The sequence below is a fragment of the Ambystoma mexicanum genome, chromosome 1p (genome assembly GCF_040938575.1).
Source record: "Ambystoma mexicanum isolate Mex_15411 chromosome 1p, UKY_AmexF1_1, whole genome shotgun sequence".
NCBI classification, from domain to species: domain Eukaryota; kingdom Metazoa; phylum Chordata; class Amphibia; order Caudata; family Ambystomatidae; genus Ambystoma; species Ambystoma mexicanum.
Window position 1 is genome coordinate 857,306,841 of NC_090921.1, and position 18,502 is coordinate 857,325,342.

The following is an 18,502-nucleotide window of genomic DNA, read 5'->3' on the forward strand; positions in this document are numbered from 1 at the left end:
TCCGTATTGTTCGTTGTCAAGTTTAAAGTGTTCTAAGAACACTCGCGGTGTCCTGAAATGTTCGTAATGGGTGTCCTGAAGAAGCTCTCCGTATTGTTGTCTGGCAAGTTGAATGTGTTCTAAGAACACTCTTGGTGTCCTGAAATGTTCGTAAATAAACAAAATGGGGGCGTCTTGAGGATGCTGTCCGTATTGTTCGATGGGAAGTTGAATGTGTTCTAAGAACACTTGCGGTGTTCTGAAATGTTCGTAAATAAACAAAATGGGGGTGTCCTGAGGACGCTGTCCGTATTGTTCTCTGGCAAGTTCAATGTCTTCTAAGAACACTCGTGGTGTCCTGAAATGTTCATAAATTAACAAAATGAGGATGTCCTGAGGACGCTGTCCGTATTGTTCAATGGCAAGTTAAATGTGTTCTAAGAACACTCGCGGTGTCCTGAAATGTTCGCAAATAAACAAAATGGGGGTGTCCTGAGGACGCTGTCCGTATTGTTCGATGGGAAGTTGAATGTGTTCTAAGAACACTCGCGGTGTTCTGAAATGTTCGTAAATAAACAAAATGGGGGTGTCCTGAGGACGCTGTCCGTATTGTTCTCTGGCAAGTTGAATGTGTTTTAAGAACACTCGTGGTGTCCTGAAATGTTCCTAAATAAACCAAAATGGGGGTGATCTGAGGACGCTGTCCATATTGTTCGATGGCAAGTTGAATGTGTTCTAAGAACACTTGCGGTGTCCTGAAATGTTCGCAAATAAACAAAATGGGGGTGTCCTGAGGACGCTGTCCGTATTGTTCGTTGTCAAGTTGAAAGTGTTCTAAGAACACTCGCGGTGTCCTGAAATGTTCGTAATGGGTGTCCTGAAGACGCTCTCCGTATTGTTGTCTGGCAAGTTGAATGTGTTCTAAGAACACTCTTGGTGTCCTGAAATGTTAATAAATAAACAAAATGGGGGTGTCCTGACGATGCTATCCGTATTGTTCGATGGGAAGTTGAATGTGTTCTAAGAACACTTCCGGTGTTCTGAAATGTTCGTAAATAAACAAAATGGGGGTGTCCTGAGGACGCTGTCCGTATTGTTCGATGGGAAGTTGAATGTGTTCTGAGAACACTCGCGGTGTTCTGAAATGTTTGTAAATAAACAAAATGGGGGTGTCCTGAGGACGCTGTCCGTATTGTTCTCTGGCAAGTTGAATGTGTTTTAAGAACACTCGTGGTGTCCTGAAATGTTCCTAAATAAACAAAATGGGGGTGATCTGAGGACTCTGTCCATATTGTTCGATGGCAAGTTGAATGTGTTCTAAGAACACTCGCGGTGTCCTGAAATGTTCGTAATGGGTGTCCTGAAGACACTCTCCGTATTGTAGTCTGGCAAGTTGAATGTGTTCTAAGAACACTCTTGGTGTCCTGAAATGTTCATAAATAAACAAAATGGGGGTGTCCTGACGATGCTGTCTGTATTGTTCGATGGGAAGTTGAATGTGTTTTAAGAACACTCGTGGTGTCCTGAAATGTTCCTAAATAAACAAAATGGGGGTGATCTGAGGACTCTGTCCATATTGTTCGATGGCAAGTTGAATGTGTTCTAAGAACACTCGCGTGGTCCTGAAATGTTCGCAAATAAACAAAATGGGGGTGTCCTGAGGACACTGTCCATATTGTTCGTTGTCAAGTTGAAAGTGTTCTAAGAACCCTCTCAGTGTCCTGAAATGTTCGTAGGGGGTGTCCTAAAGACGCTGTCCGTATTGTTGGCTGGCAAGTTGAATGTGTTCTAAGAACACTCGCGGTGTCCTGAAATGTTCGCAAATAAAAAAATGGGGTGGTCTGAGGACGCTGTCCTATTGTTCTCTTGCAAGTTGAATGTGTTCTAAGAACACTTGTGGTGTCCTGAAATGTTCGTAAATAAACAAAATGGGGGTGTTCTGAGGACGCTGTCTGTATTGTTCGTTGTCAAGTTTAAAGTGTTCTAAGATTACTCGCGGTGTCCTGAAATATTCGTAGGGGGTGTCCTGAAGATGCTGTCTGTATTGTTCGATGAGAAGTTGAATGTATTCTAAGAACACTTGTGGTGTTCTGAAATGTTCGTAAATAAACAAAATGGGGGTGTCCTGAGGATGCTGTCCGTATTGTTCTCTGGCAAGTTGAATGTGCTATAAGAACACTCTTGGTGTCCTGAAATGTTCGTAAATAAACAAAATGGCGGTGTCCTGAGGATGCTCTCCGTATTGTTCGATGGGAAGTTGAATGTGTTCTAAGAACACTTGCGGTGTTCTGAAATGTTCGTAAATAAACAAAATGGGGGTGTCCTGAGGTCGCTGTCTGTATTGTTCTCTGGCAAGTTGAATGTCTTCTAAGAACACTCGCGGTGTCCTGAAATGACCATAAATAAACAAAATGAGGGTGTCCTGAGGACGCTGTCCGTATTGTTCAATGGCAAGTTGAATGTGTTCTAAGAACACTCGCGGTGTCCTGAAATTTTCGCAAATAAACAAAATGGGGGTGTCCTGAGGACGCTGTCCGTATTGTTCGATGGGAAGTTGAATGTGTTCTAAGAACACTCACGGTGTTCTGAAATGTTCGTAAATAAACAAAATGGGGGTGTCCTCAGGACGCTGTCCGTATTGTTCTCTGGCAAGTTGAATGTGTTTTAAGAACACTCGTGGTGTTCTGAAATGTTCGTAAATAAACAAAATGGGGGTGATCTGAGGACGCTGTCCATATTGTTCTCTGGCAAGTTGAATGTGTTCTAAGAACACTCGTGGTGTCCTGAAATGTTCGGAAATAAACAAAATGGGGGTGTCCTGAGGACGCTGTCCGTATTGTTTGTTGTCAAGTTTAAAGTGTTCTAAGAACACTCCCAGTGTCCTGAAATGTTCTAGGGGGTGTCCTGAAGACGCTGTCCGTATTGTTCTCTGGCAAGTTGAATGTGTTCTAAGAACACTTGCGGTGTCCTGAAATGTTCGCAAATAAACAAAATGGGGGTGTCCTAAGGACACTGTCTGTATTGTTCGATGGCAAGTTGAATGTGTTCTAAGAACACTTGCGGTGTCCTGAAATGTTCGCAAATAAACAAAATGGGGGTGTCCTGAGGACGCTGTCCGTATTGTTCGTTGTCAAGTTGAAAGTGTTCGAAGAACCCTCGCGGTGTCCTGAAATGTTCGTAGGGGGTGTCCTGAAGACGCTGTCCGTATTGTTCGCTGGCAAGTTGAAAGTGTTCTAAGAACTGTCACGGTGTCCTGAAATGTTCGTAGGGGGTGTCCTGAAGACGCTGTCCGTATTGTTCGCTGGCAAGTTGAATGTGTTCTAAGAACACTCGCTGTGTCCTGAAATGTTCACACATAAAAAATGGGGGTGTTCTGAGGACGCTGTCCGTATTGTTCGCTGGCAAGTTGAATGTGTTCTGAAATGTTCGTAAATAAACAAAATGGGGGTGTCCTGAGGACGCTGTCCGTATTGTTTGTTGTCAAGTTTAAAGTGTTCTAAGAACACTCGTGGTGAAGTGGGAGAATGGAAGAACAGGCTCCCGCCCTTCCCCTCTCGCGCTTGGCCTAGAGGATCACGGCCCAGACACCCGCCACGAGAGGAGTTTGCCTATCTACCGGACGACCAAAAACCCTGGTACAGGAACATACGGATGTGCCCATCTACCTGCCCAACAGCCCGCCCTGTCCATGCCGACACCTGCTTCATGGACCAACTCGACTAAACCTACACGTCGTTAGAGATGCCATGACGACTTAGCCAACGGTCAGCACACCTTTTTGTTCAATCTACACGAAGAATATACTCAGTGCTATGACGTAGGCGACAGACATACTCACGGACGTACATCTTTATTATTTTCCACATAGGCTTTCAAAATGCAGAAACGCAAGATGCATCATGAACTTATATAAAAAAGGCTTGCTCACGCTTCTTCTAAAGAGCCATGTACCATAATGAAGAATATAACGGGGACATAATACTGAGGACAAAGCAATATGATACCGTAACCTAAAGCGCTCTGCATCAAACGGTCCCACCTATGCACCAGGCCCAAGTAGGCCGCAGGCAAAAGCTTCCATGAACATTGAATGAGCAAGAACTGGGTTGCTGACCCTGTAAAATGAGCCCGGCGAAAGCACACCGCCAAGGGCACGATGTTGCAATCTCACACGCTGCAAGCCAACGCCAAGGTCGCACCTGCAAGATAAACCAGGCACACAGTAGGAAAAACAATATTAATTGTGTTGAATTTTGCCTCAAACACGGTCCCACCTCACGTGACAAAGTCAAACCTGACAAGATGCCAAGCCCAGGAGGAAGGAGACGCCTGAATCCCACGTTTCGAGACACAGGCAGATACAATTAAAAGACTCATTTGGACATCTGCAGCAGTGGGAGTATTCGACCTCCCAATTTATGAATACATCCTCACATTGTTTACACCTACCCATATTAAAACATTGTTGCAAATGACAGGTGCACTGCGAGCTGGGAACAGCGATAGTCCCAGACTGGGAGGCTCGCTAGCGGACCAATTAGAACTTGGGGTTTTTATCACTGACGCCATTCACATTGACCAATCCTCAGAGGTCTTCATGTAACAATTTTCATGTATCAAATTGAAGGGACAGCCCAGGTATACCACCTGACTAACTCTCAGCCAATAACACCGTTCTCTATATGTGCGCTATACTAACCCTACCACTCGAGTAACCAATCCAGAGTGGAGATAGGTTTTTGCTAAAACTTTCCAAGTGACGCAAGTAGCGCGTCATAATGAGGTAAAAAGGGCCTGCGATCCCCACGATTGTGTGTGTGTCAGGACGGACGCGTACGCTCCTTGACCCATCCCTGCCGTTTTGTCTAATAAACAGCAGAGTCACCTTGCTTCTTGCGCGTGTCTCATACTCTATCTCTTTTGGGATATACGGGAGGAGTTGGGGCCTCCCTGCCCGGAGGTCTGCGGACAGTCCGGCCGACCCCAGCAGAATTTCCCCCCCGACAAGTTGGAGGCACTGCTGAGATCTGTTTAAGATCTGCTTTTTTATTTTTACTTTTTCCAGGTAATCGCGTTGCGAGGAGGCCCGGCGGCGCGGCCCCCTCTGCCGTTGCCCCCTTCTGAGGACTACAGGACCATCACGTAGCTGCGAGAAGACCGGACAGCGCAATCCGGATATTGGCTCTCGGGAGCCGGTTGAGAAGTATCCCGCCCGCGGTTGGCGAGTGTCCAGACGTGGTCCAGATGGGGGAGGTGGCGAGCCGCTTGGAGGGGTGCACGCAGTCGAGCGGCCCCGCATCAAGAGAACTTGGTGAGCATGCCACGCACAACAAGCAATGTGAAATTGTGAGGGAGGGGGGAGGAATTAAATACGGGAGGTGGGAGGTGTTGCACAGGTGCGCGGCGAAGGTTTGACAATTTAGTATTGGCAATGGAATGAATGGTAGCCGAACGAGTGTGAGAGCAGTCGGCTACGTTACGCGAAGGGGGGAGGGCGGAGCACTAAAACATCACGTGCGGCCGCTCGTAGACACTGATTGGCCTAGGTTGCGACTACGTGTAAGGGTGTGTGTGTGTGGTTTCCTATGATTTGGCATTTATAGATCAATGAGTAGATGAGGATCCCTATTGTTCGAGCAAGAAACTCGATAGGTAGATGACGTTTCCCTGTAGGCGGTAGCTAGTTAGTTGCCTAATACAGAAGATAATTGGCTGGTTAAGCGCTCCTGTCGAGGGGTGTATCACACGCGAGGCGACGCAGCGTGCGCAGTCCGATTATATTATTGATTACCTTGTTCCAGGAATGACAGGAAGACAGCTGTGAGGTTAACGGGGGTAGATTGCAAGTGTATTTTGAACTTAAAGAATATATGAAGAACTTACCAGTAGCTCGAAGAGATCGGTGACGTCACCAGTAGGGCTTCCATAGGATGTCCCGAGCACAAGGCATCTTTTTTTTTGAGAGTGGTGGGGAAGAGAACTGTGGTAAGGGAGTGGAAACGGAGATAAACGGTAAAGAGTTGATCGGGGAAAGGTGAAACGGGGGACGTGGCTGCGCACGGAGAACGCCGGCCACGGCAAGTGTAGAAGAAGGAGGAGGAGCAAGTGAAAATAGGATGACTGTATAAGAACGTCATAAGGGGTACGCAGCCGCAGGGGGCTACGTGCGCCTCGGCCGCAGGGGGCCATAAGGGTATCGTGTAAAGGAAGAAAGACAGAAGAAAATATACAAATGTAAATACTATATTTTTATAATTTTCCTTAGCGGACTATCGCAAGTCCCCAAACTTACGGGGCCAGGTAACGATATAAGGCTGCATATTGTAAACTGCTCGTGAGATAACCGCTACCAAATAGGGGAAGGGTAACAAGTGGAGCGCTAATATGTCATACGGGACAGGATCGGGAGGGTGGGGGAACACCCTCACTACCCCACTACAACACATATGTACAACACTGTCACCCCATAGGGAGAAACTGATTAAGTATAGCATAGAATGGACCCAGGGGACGGACAACAAAATGATAACACCGTGGCCGCCTAATGGTAGCTTCGATCCATATGCCCAACATTCACTACTAAACCATCTGCATAATACATACAAAGGCAAGAAGTTGGCAAACCACGTGGAGGTGTTTAACTTATGGAGGATGTTCCAAGGGTCCCGACCAGGACCAAATGGAATGTTCACTGTGGGGGAAATACCGGAAGAAAAGGAGATTAAGGAGGAAGGAGAGGATGGGAAAAAGGGGAGTGAAGACCCAAAGAACACGGGGAACGGACAAGAGGGAGGAGAAAAGAATAATACATCAAATGAAATAAAAAAGGAACCGAGCAACGATATACCCCTAGCAAACGGAGTGAAAACAGAGGGAGGGGGGTTGTACCCTTTAAGGGAGTTAGGAGAAATAGAAAGAGGTCAGTTAAGGGCGGCTGAGGGGTACTCGAACCCGGCATACAGCCCTCCACCATATGTGGCTCATAGGAAGATGCCAGCAGGGGAGGGGAGGACTTGAGAAGAACAAACTGTGGAAATAGGAAATGATGAGTAGGTAGCTGCACAGATACTATTAAAATTACGAGGTTCATTAACAGGGGAAGAGAAGGAGGTAGTAAGGAAAACAGGCGAGGATAATACCAGGGAGAGTGGAATGAGAAGGGAAGAGCTGTTACGGCAAAAGGAAGAGATTTTGGAGGAACGACTAGCAGAATTAAGGGATGAGCAGAATGAATTGACCAAACAGCTCGAGAGGGAGGAAAGAGAGAGAGCGAGGAAAAGGAAAGAAGGTAAGAACGAATTGGAAAAAATAAGGGAACGAACTGAGGAGCAAAGGAGAGAAGCTGAAAGGGTAAAGGCAGCAGCAGAAAGGGTATCAAGAGCAGTGCTGCGAGAAAAGAAAAGGGAAGAAGAAGAGGAAGAAAAAGAAATGGCAATGTGGAAGAGGAGATTACTATCAGAAATGACTAAGAAATACGAAGAAGGGAGGGTGATAGAGAGCATATTGGAAAGGGAAAGGGTGAAATGGGAAAGGAAGAAAGAGGATGAAAAAATATTGGAACAGCTGAGTAGTGAAGTAATGGAGGAATTAAAAAGGAAAAGGGAGGAAAATGGTAGGGGGACGGAGGAGAGAAATGAAGGAGAAAGAAAAGATAGGAGAAGAGAGAGTGAAGTATGGGGGGATGTATATAAAGACACAGAAGTAGCAACAACATCAGCGCAAAGGGGAGCGGTTGATAAAGGAGAAAAAGGAGAACTGGACCTAATAGACTTACAAACAGTAACAATAAAGGGGAAAAAGACCGAGTGGGGGGTGCCGTTTATGACTGACATTTGTAGTGAGGAAGAAGAAGGAGTGGAGAAGGAAGGAAGAAACAGTGAAAGGGAAAGCCTAGATAAACTATACATCACCCGGACCAACACAGACTCACCATGGATCCGTAAGAGAAAGGATGAGCTGGAGAGAAGTGAGGAGGATGAGCAAGGAATAGCGGAAAGACAGACACATGTGGCCGCACCGTACACATCACGCCCTCTCCCATCGCACCCTACATGCTCAACCACCTCACGCTCGTTACGCACAATAAAACTTGCGCCCTTCACAGACGAACTAACACCCTATGCATGTCGGCTTAGGGACCTCCCTAGACGCAGGCAGGAAAGGCGAATACACATGCCCACATTAAATACAGGAAATGATGGAAGAAGGGGAAAAGATGGAGAAGAAAGAGTTACGAGCAGGGGAAATACGGATGAAATTGATGATGTAGAAGAAAGGGAAGAAGAAGAAGGGTGTGAGGACTCGATTTTATGGAACACAAAGGGTAAAACGAGACATAACTTAATGCCACTTCTGGAGAGGGGAGGGGTTAGGCCACAGTATGTCCCTTGGAAGCATACAGACAAAGAAAATATAAAATGCAGGCTCCCATCATTAAGTGGAGGTGCGGGTAAGTGGATATATGAAATGGAAAAACACAGCGCAGGACAGAAACTGGCAGTAGGAGATGTGAAGGGCCTTCTAATATCGATATTAAGGGATGCAGCGGATGACATTTGGAAGAGAGCGGGAGTCCCTGGGGTAACAATAACAAACACATTGCATAATGGGGCACCATTCGCAAACTGCAGCCATGCACTATGGCAGGCACTGAGGGTACAGTACCCAGACACATCAGACATAGGAGCAATTACCTCCCGCAAGATGCGTGAGAACGAAGATCCTGTTGATTATATCCAGGAAATCCAAGAGAAGTGGCGCATGGAAACTAGAGAACAATGGGACAAAACACCCGCAATATTTTATCATATACTAGTACAAGGGCTCCCGGAAGGAGTTCAGAAACAACTGAAGAAAGTAGTGGGGATGGAAGCAAAAGCATGGCCAGAAATACAACTGACTATAGTGCATCATTGCAGGACATGGCAAGGAAAAATGAAACAAAAGGAAGAGGACAGGAAAACGGAAGAGGCTAAACTAGTACAGAAAAAGCTTACTAAATACACAATGGAAGGTGCACTAATAACTACGCCTACAACAATGACCCAAAGCCCCACACAAGTAGTGGCTGCACAAGATCCCTCCCAAATACCACCTTCACAGACTATAACACAACAGGTGCCACCGCTACAACCATACACGACCAACATGGGAGGAGGATACGCAATGCCAGGAGCTGGGTATTATAATTACAACAAGGGGAGAGGAGGAATTATGAGAGGGAGAGGATAGGGATATAATACCCAACAGCAAGTAGGAGGACTTAGAAGTTCCTATCCCACAGGGCAACCAGTATACCAGGACAACACAGGGAGCTTTCCATGGCAGAGTAGGGAACCACCGGTGTGTTGGAGTTGTGGACTATTAGGGCACATGTCCCGCACGTGTAGAGTAAGACCAGGAACACCATCATGGAGTGAACAGGGACAACCAAGGCCCACAGGAACAGCAGGGCATACAGCAACAGCAGACGTTGCAACAGGGAAATGAACAGCAACAACTAATAACACAACAACAGCCACAGACACATTCACTGACACAACAACAGGTAGCGATAACACAACAACCCCAAGTACAACAAACACAACTGGGTAGGGTGACGGTGCTGGGACACAACCCTTACACAGGAAATGGTCAATCGTTGTACCCTCAATAGGAAAGCCCACAGACGGCCTTCGTGTGTCCCATCCTGTCAGTAACACCTAATAGTGCGGAGGAACCACGCATAGAGGTAACGATAGGTGACAAAAAGTTATCATTCCTTGTTGACACCGGGGCGACCCGGTCTTGCATAAGGGAGGGTAAATTTAAGATGTCAGGCGAAGCCATGAACACCCAAGGATTCTCTGGGGCTAAAGGGTTGGTTCCTTTTACTGATAACATTCCCTTATCTATAGGAGATTATGACCTGTCAGTCCCACTTCTATATTATAGTGCCTCACCAGTAAATATACTGGGGAGAGACATAATGAACAGGTTGAATATGACAATCTCATTTACTGAGGACGGCATAATTTGCTCCACTCCAGGGATTAACATGCTCACGGCACGACAGATTATGCAAGCATACTGCGGACAAACAGTGATTAGGGTTGGAGCCACTAGATGGCGAGCTTTTCCAGTACGGGACAGACATGGCATTTGCATGGATGCCAGGGATAGAGGGAAAAATGTGGAGGAGGCCAGCAGCCTATCTGTTCAGACCAGAAACACCAGTCAATGAGCCAGAAGGAAAGGTGGTTCCAGTGGACGTTGAGAGCATTATAGCAACAGCTTATTACATTGCTGTACATGCCCAAGACAGAGAAGGAAGGGCATGGAGGGCAGTGATAGCACTAGCGGAAGGATGTAGACTCACCCAGGTGTCAGATGAGGAGCTGTTCTCAGATGAAAAGGAGGAAGGTGAAATGGTGTTTATGATGAGTGTGGAAATATGGCTAAGAGTGGCGTACAAACAAGTAGCACAGAAAATTGCAATGGCGCTTGAGGCACCCGCATGCACCCCAGTCCCCTTCTTTAAGGAGGATATGACAAAGGTACCCACATCACTGTGGACTACTAGCCCCTATGACGTGGGGTGCATAAAAGGTATAGGGGGAGTAAGGATAAAATTGAAAAAAGGTGCAATACTCCCCAGAGTGAAACAGTACCCACTATCAAAAGAGGCAGATGAGGGCATATATGAAACCATAACGGCCCTTATAAATAATGGCATATTGGTCCCCTCAGAATCACCATGTAACACGGCTGTATACCCAGTGCGCAAGGCTAAAGGGGGTTCTTGGCGCTTCATACAGGATCTCAGGCCCTTGAACAACATAGTAGAAGCAGAGTATCCCAAAGCAGCAAACCCGGCCACAATATTGTGTGGCATTCCTGCAGAAGCATCACGATTTACAGTGATCGACCTTAAAAATGCATTCTTCTCAATACCATGGCACCCAGACTCACAAGATGTGACAAGCTTCACTTACAGAAACACAAAGTGGAAACACACCAGATTGCCACAAGGGTATTGCGAATCACCCTCAATTTTCAACAGAGTAATACAGATGGATTTGGGTAACATTGAAGTGGAAAGCACAGTGTTGCAGTATGTCGATGATATAATAATTTGCAGTATAAACGAAAGAACATGCAGAGAGGACTCATTAAAGATGTTGACAATATTGGCTGAGAAAGGTTACAAGGTAGACATGGAAAAGTTACAGTACTGTCAAGAACAGGTACTTTACATTGGTCAGCTCATATCCCAACATGGAAGAAAGATTGCACCACAAAGAGCACAGGCCATTTCAAACACACCAGTGCCGCAAACAGTGAGGGAACTGCAGCAGTTCCTGGGTCTATGCAACTACTGTAGAGCATGGGTATTTGATTACAGTTCATACATAGGGCCCCTGCTTGAGGCATTAAAGGAAGCTAATAAAGGGGAGAAAAAGCTGAGGTGGACAATGGAAATGAAAGAGGCTTTTGATGAGTTGAAAGATGCGATATCAACTGCTCCGGTACTGGCATCCCCAGACTATGAGCGACAATTTTTTATTTTTTCACATTGCGACTCAGCAGTAATGAAAGCAGTGTTGGCCCAAAAAACAAGCATGGGCTACAAGCCAGTAGCATTCTACAGCGGCCACTTAGATCCTGTGATGCTAGGTCATTTCCCTTGCGAACAAGGTCTCGCCACAGCTGCTTTTGCGGTAGAGAAAGCATCAGCAATAACCATGGGGTGCCCAACTACACTGTTTGTGGAACATGCACTATTTGCCATATTGAATAAACCTAAGTCCACCCTAACCACGCAAAGGGCATCAGGTTATGAGATCATCTTATCCAGAGCTGAACTATCAATTGTTAGATGTAGCACGGTCAACCCTGCAAGGTTCCTAGCAGAAGTAATTGAGGAGGGAGATTATGCCCACGACTGTACGCAAATAACTGACATGTACTCATGTACTAAAAAGGTTGAAGAAAAAGCGCTAGAGGGAGGTGAGCTCTTGTTCATTGATGGGTCATCAACTATCGACCAAAGGGATGGTGTAAGGAGGACTGGGGCAGCAGTGTTAAAAATGATGGAAGTACCAGTGTGTGTGGCCATGAAATGTGTACAATTACCACAGCATTACTCCGCTCAAGCAGCGGAATTAGTTGCACTGATCTTGGCGTTGAAGGAAAGCTTTGACAAATGAGTGACCATATACTCCGACAGCGCGTATGTGACATCCACTGTCCACTCAGGGCTGTCGAAATGGAGAAGAAGAGGGTTTAGGAGAGCTGATGGCACTCCAGTGCAACATGCCCTCCTATTGGCTGAACTAATTGAAGCAATAAATGACCCCCAAGAATTAGCTTTAGTGAAATGCACCGCACACACCAATGGCGAAGATCACATCTCAAAAGGGAATGCAGCAGCAGACGCACATGCGAAGTATGCTGCCTACTTTGGTGAGATATGGAACCCCCCAGAGTCACAGAGAGGGAGAGGGAGGGGAATGGCTAAGGAGATGTTGATAAGAGAAGGGTACACCCATCTCCCAGCCACACAGATTATGGAGCTACAAGCGGCTACACCAATGGCCGAAAAAGAAATATGGGTAAAAAGAGGATGCACAATGTCACCAACCGACGCACTATGGCGCCAGGGTGACACTGGAAAGGTTGTAATGCCATTGGCACTTTTGAACACCGCCCTGAGCCAACTACATTACCCAGCCCACACAGGTAAGGAAGTAATTGCAGCACGAATTAGGGAAGACTGGTTCTGCCCCGAGTTAAATTCTCATGTGTCAAATTTTATCAGCAACTGTCTCACATGGCAACAGTTTACGGCCGGCCACACTCTGAAGGTGATAAGAGGTACTATACCCCGGCCAGAGGGACCGTTCCGACATCTCCATATTGACTATGTTGATATGATCAACGTATGGCAAGGAAATAGGTATATGATTGTAGTAGTATGCCCATTCTCGAGGTGGATTGAAGCAGGGCCCTGTTCACACCCAGATGCATTTAGAGCAGCTAAATTCATAGTGAGGGAGGTCTTCCCTAGGTGGGGAGTGTGTGAGGTATTAAGGTCAGACATTGGCCCACATTTCGCAAACGAAATGTTCCAGCACATTACATCCTTGCTGAACATCAAGCATAAATTTGCATGTGCATACCACCCACAGGCCAACGGTATATGTGAACGCCTGAACGGCCTATTAAAGGAGGCAATTGCAAAGATACAGCAAACAACAAAGAAGAGTTGGTTATATTGCCTTCCAATAGCCCTATTTGAGCTAAGGAATAGACAAGGGTCCGACCACCACCTCACCCCTCACGAGGTGGTTACCGGACGTCAAATGCGCCTTCCCCTAACGCCAACATCAAGAGCATTTACTGACCACGAGAGCACTGCGAGTGTTCTTGGTGATGAAATGTACCAATATGTGTCTTCTTTGATTACTAGTGTAGTGTTTGTGTCTCAACAGCTCGAGCGCACGCGGGGCGGGTCTAACAGCGACCAACAAGAAGACGTGGATAAAGAATTGGAAAAGGAAAGACTGTGCAAAGTTGCTAAAGGTGACCACGTACTACTTCGCAATTTCAACAGAAAGTGGAACAGTCCACGATTCACTGGCCCCCATCTGGTAGAAGAGGTATCAACGAGAGCAGTAAAGTTACAGGACAAACGTGCTTGAAACCACCTACACAACGTAAAGATCTACAAACTCCAGACCCGCCCCAGCGCCACTGACAGGGCCACAGGAAGAACAACAACAGCGTCACCAACGGAGGAACAGACTTCTCCCACAACTAACAGCCTAAGTGTCCCGATACTCTGCCACCCCCCAGATTCCCCAGAGACAACTATTAGAAAAGAAAGGGGTGATCCCCATACCGCCCACCCCATGGTTACACGATCAAAGGGTAAAGAGACTCCCGCCAGCCTGAGCCCCAAACCCTCTGCCCATTGACCCCTACCCACTGTAGTAATAACTGAACTGAAGGACATCGTTTTTGCACATATACACATGTAAACACCTGAATGTTCTCTTTCTTTTCTCTCGCACATGCAGGTAAAGCGTATTATTGTACTGTTAAGAAAGTAGATAACTAACTAATTCACTGCCCAGGAGAAGATGGTACCCTCAGACGATATTTACCTGGAAGAATTGTTACACCAATTTGTATATGAAATAAAACGGCCAACGTACCTGAAAGGAAGGAGGGTACGTGTCTACTACACAGCATTCCTCTTGGCCATAGAACATTCAATGCCCCACCTCCAACCATACTTGCCTGCCCTAAGAGATAGATCGCTTAGATTGGCGTGGGAACAGCTCTTCGCCTGGGCACTGAATGACTACTTGATAGGGAGAGCTTAATAACAATAACTAACCTTAATAAATAGCATATTAAGAATTTTCAGGCGGGCAACTGTAACGTCGCAAAAATAAGCTGCCGGACTGCAGCAAGGTAAGAGCAAAATGCCGGTGAAATTAGCATTTGTAATAAAATTGATAGGGATTTTAATGATCACTGGGTTCTTGGCTGCCTCTGTATGGCAGTACCGCTATGCTATTGATATTATTGCTGTATCCAAACCTAACAAACCCCCACCCCCAGCTGCAACAGGTGTTACGTCAGGTGGTACTAGTAAAACCCCACACCAGGAAAATAGAGTTAAACGCAGCACATACTTAGATAATAAAGGCATTGACAACTATGTACAAGATTCAGCACACGTCTCTAACAACATGTGGTACCAACACATGACCAAAATAGGCAAGCAGACAACAGAAGACAGCTGCTACGTTTGCTCATTGATCCCATACGCCATGAGCGCTTCTCGAACATTTGTTGCTACGGAGATAGATGGAAAAATAGCACGATGTATAATATACCTGGCACTGTTCCAGACGAAAGGAAGATTTCAAGGGACAGTTGTGCATCTGGTGTGGAAAACACGAGATACATATCCATATGAAAACAACTTCCTTAAGACTTATTTGAGTTACCACAAGAGCAGTCTACATGCTGAAGGATTCCGATACATAACAAGTGGTCCTGAAAAAGGAGAAACAAAGAAGGTAACACTGCAGTACCTACCATGTGATTGGTACGGCGCTGAAGTCCCTGGTAAAAACGGATGTTGGGAAAGACCACTGATGATAATAATGGGGAAGGTGTACATGGACAACAAATGGGACATAGGAGTGGTTGGCAGCAACATGATAACAAGAGAAAATATTTCAACTATTGATGGACATAACCACAGATGTTGGATGACTTGGGTCAAGTACGTACCCATGCTTACGTGCATGGAGAAGGATGAAGACCCAATAACAATATTGCTGTTAACTGCGCCTAAGGTATGCTACCAACATAAAGGAGAGGTGGATGTAGGATACAACACCAACTGTGAAAGCGTGATGGAGTTACCTGAGGGGGGAGCAGGAACAGCCGTGGTAATGGACCATTACTGGGCCTGTGGAGACAAGGCGTATCACACACTGCCCCCTTAGTGGAATGGTGTATGCACTATAGTACACGTTAATGTACCATCACTAGTGGTACCCCAGAAGCATGTGAACATGGCGAATTTCCCCAAGATGGATGAAGGAAACAAAAGGAAGAAGAGATCTGCACAGCCTTGAAAAGGATCAGAGAACAGACGCAACGGCAACAACACTGTCCTCAACAGAAGGAAAAGACAAGGAGAACCTCTGACAGGAAATTACCAGTGGGGAAGGTCGGAAACAGCACTGACCTCAATACCGCCGGAACACAGACTATTCAGCAGAGCAGCTATGTTCTTCTCCTCAATAATACATCCTGGACTGCAGGCTTACACAAACGCAAAATGGCTCCAGATAACTAGGTGGGAACTAATGATGACAATCAACTCTATAGTAAATGGATTCAATGCAATAAAAGAGGAATTGCGAGCAGTAGGAATGGTTGCACTACAGAACAGATATGTACTGGACCTCCTCACAGCAATGGAAGGAGGAGTTTGCGCAAAGATAGGACAATCATGCTGCACATTCATTCCTGCTAACGATGCTGACAATGGTACCCTCACGGAAGCTGTGTCACAATTGGCCCAGATGCACTCAAAAATGATGGATGAAAGTAAAGGTGTGAAAAAGGATGAGAGCTGGTTTTCAATATTATGGTCATGGATGCCATCCTGGCTGTCAGATGGACTGAAGATTATAGTTGGATGCACTATTTTGGCTGGAGCTGCACTGATCATAATAAGATTTTGGAAGGCCCGGAAGGCACGCACCACAGACGAGATGATCGAAATGGTTGGTATACACCTCTTGATGCCAACAAATGACGCCAACACACAGGTACAATAATAAAAGAGAGGGAGAAGTTGCGCAACCAGATCATCACCAACCACCTGGACCCACCATCTGTAAAACTCGAAAACCCAAGAAACCCAAGGAGCTACATAGGGAAATGGGTATACTGCACTCCTGGAGGAATATGTGAATATATGTATTGGTCATTCGAAGACCATGTTAACCACTACGGACATTTGGGAGGAATAACTAAAATATGGAGAGTAAGAGGAGATAAAGAAAAGGATATGTTTGTGGTCGCAAGTCGACCAGAGGGGGGACTGAAGTGGGAGAATGGAAGAATAGGCTCCCGCCCTTCCCCTCTTGCGCTTGGCCTAGAGGATCAGGGCCCAGACACCCGCCACGAGAGGAGTTTGCCTATCTACCGGACGACCAAATACCCTGGTACAGGAACATACGGATGTGCCCATCTACCTGCCCAACAGCCCGCCCTGTCCATGCCGACACCTGCGGCACGGACCAACTCGACTAAACCTACTCGTCGTTAGAGATGCCATGACGACTTAGCCAACGGTCAGCACACCTGTGCAAATATACACACCGGACACTCCCGCACCAATCTACACGAAGAATATACTCAGTGCTATGACGTAGGCGACAGACATACTCACGGACGTACATCTTTATTATTTTCCACATAGGCTTTCAAAATGCAGAAACGCAAGACCCATCATGAACTTATATAAAAAAGGCTTGCTCACGCTTCTTCTAAAGAGCCATGTACCATAAAGAAGAATATAACGGGGACACGATACTGAGGATAAAGCAATATGATACCGTAACCTAAAGCGATCTGCATCAAAGGGTCCCACCTATGCACCAGGCCCAAGTAGGCCGCAGGCAAAAGCTTCCATGAACATTGAATGAGCAAGAACTGGGTTGCTGACCCTGCAAAATGAGCCCGGCGAAAGCACACCGCCAAGGGCACGATGTTGCAATCTCACACGCTGCAAGCCAACGCCAAGGTCGCACCTGCAAGATAAACCAGGCACACAGTAGGAAAAACAATATTAATAGTGTTGAATTGTGCCTCAAACACGGTCCCACCTCACGTGACAAAGTCAAACCTGACAAGATGCCAAGCCCAGGAGGAAGGAGACGCCTGAATCCCACGTTTCGAGACACAGGCAGATACAATTAAAAGACTCATTTGGACATCTGCAGCAGTGGGAGTATTCGACCTCCCAACATATGAATAAATCCTCACATTGTTTACACCTACCCATATTAAAACATTGTTGCAAATGACAGGTGCACCGCGAGCTGGGAACAGCGATAGTCCCAGACTGGGAGACTCGCGAGCGGACCAATTAGAACTTGGGTTTCTTATCACTGATGCCATTCACATTGACCAATCCTCAGAGGTCTTCATGTAACAATTTTCATGTATCAAATTGAAGGGACAGCCCAGGTATATCACCTGACTAACTCTCAGCCAATAACACCGTTCTCTATATGTGCGCTATACTAACCCTACCACTCGAGTAACCAATCCAGAGTGGAGATAGGTTTTTGCTAAAACTTTCCAAGTGACGCAAGTAGCGCGTCATAATAAGGTAAAAAGGGCCTGCGAGCTCCACGATTGTGTGTGTGTCAGGACGGACGCGTACGCTCCTTGACCCATCCCTGCCGTTTTGTCTAATAAACAGCAGAGTCACCTTGCTTTTTGCGTGTGTCTCATACTCTATCTCTTTTGGGATATACGGGAGGAGTTGGGGCCTCCCTGCCCAGAGGTCTGCGGACGGTCCGGCCGACCCCGGCAGAATTTCCCCCCGACAGTGGTGTCCTGAAATGTTCGTAGGGGGTGTCCTGAAGACGCTGTCCATATTGTTCTCTGGCAAGTTGAATGTGTTCCAAGAACACTTGCGGTGTCCTGAAATGTTCATAATGGGTGTCCTGAAGACGCTCTCCGTATTGTTGTCTGGCAAGTTGAATGTGTTCTAAGAACACTCTTGGTGTCCTGAAATGTTCGTAAATAAACAAAATGGGGGTGTCCTGAGGATGCTGTCCGTATTGTTCGATGGGAAGTTGAATGTCTTCTAAGAACACTCGTGGTGTCCTGAAATGTTCATAAATAAACAAAATGAGGATGTCCTGAGGACGCTGTCCGAATTGTTCAATGGCAAGTTGAATGTGTTCTAAAAACACTCGCGGTGTCCTGAAAT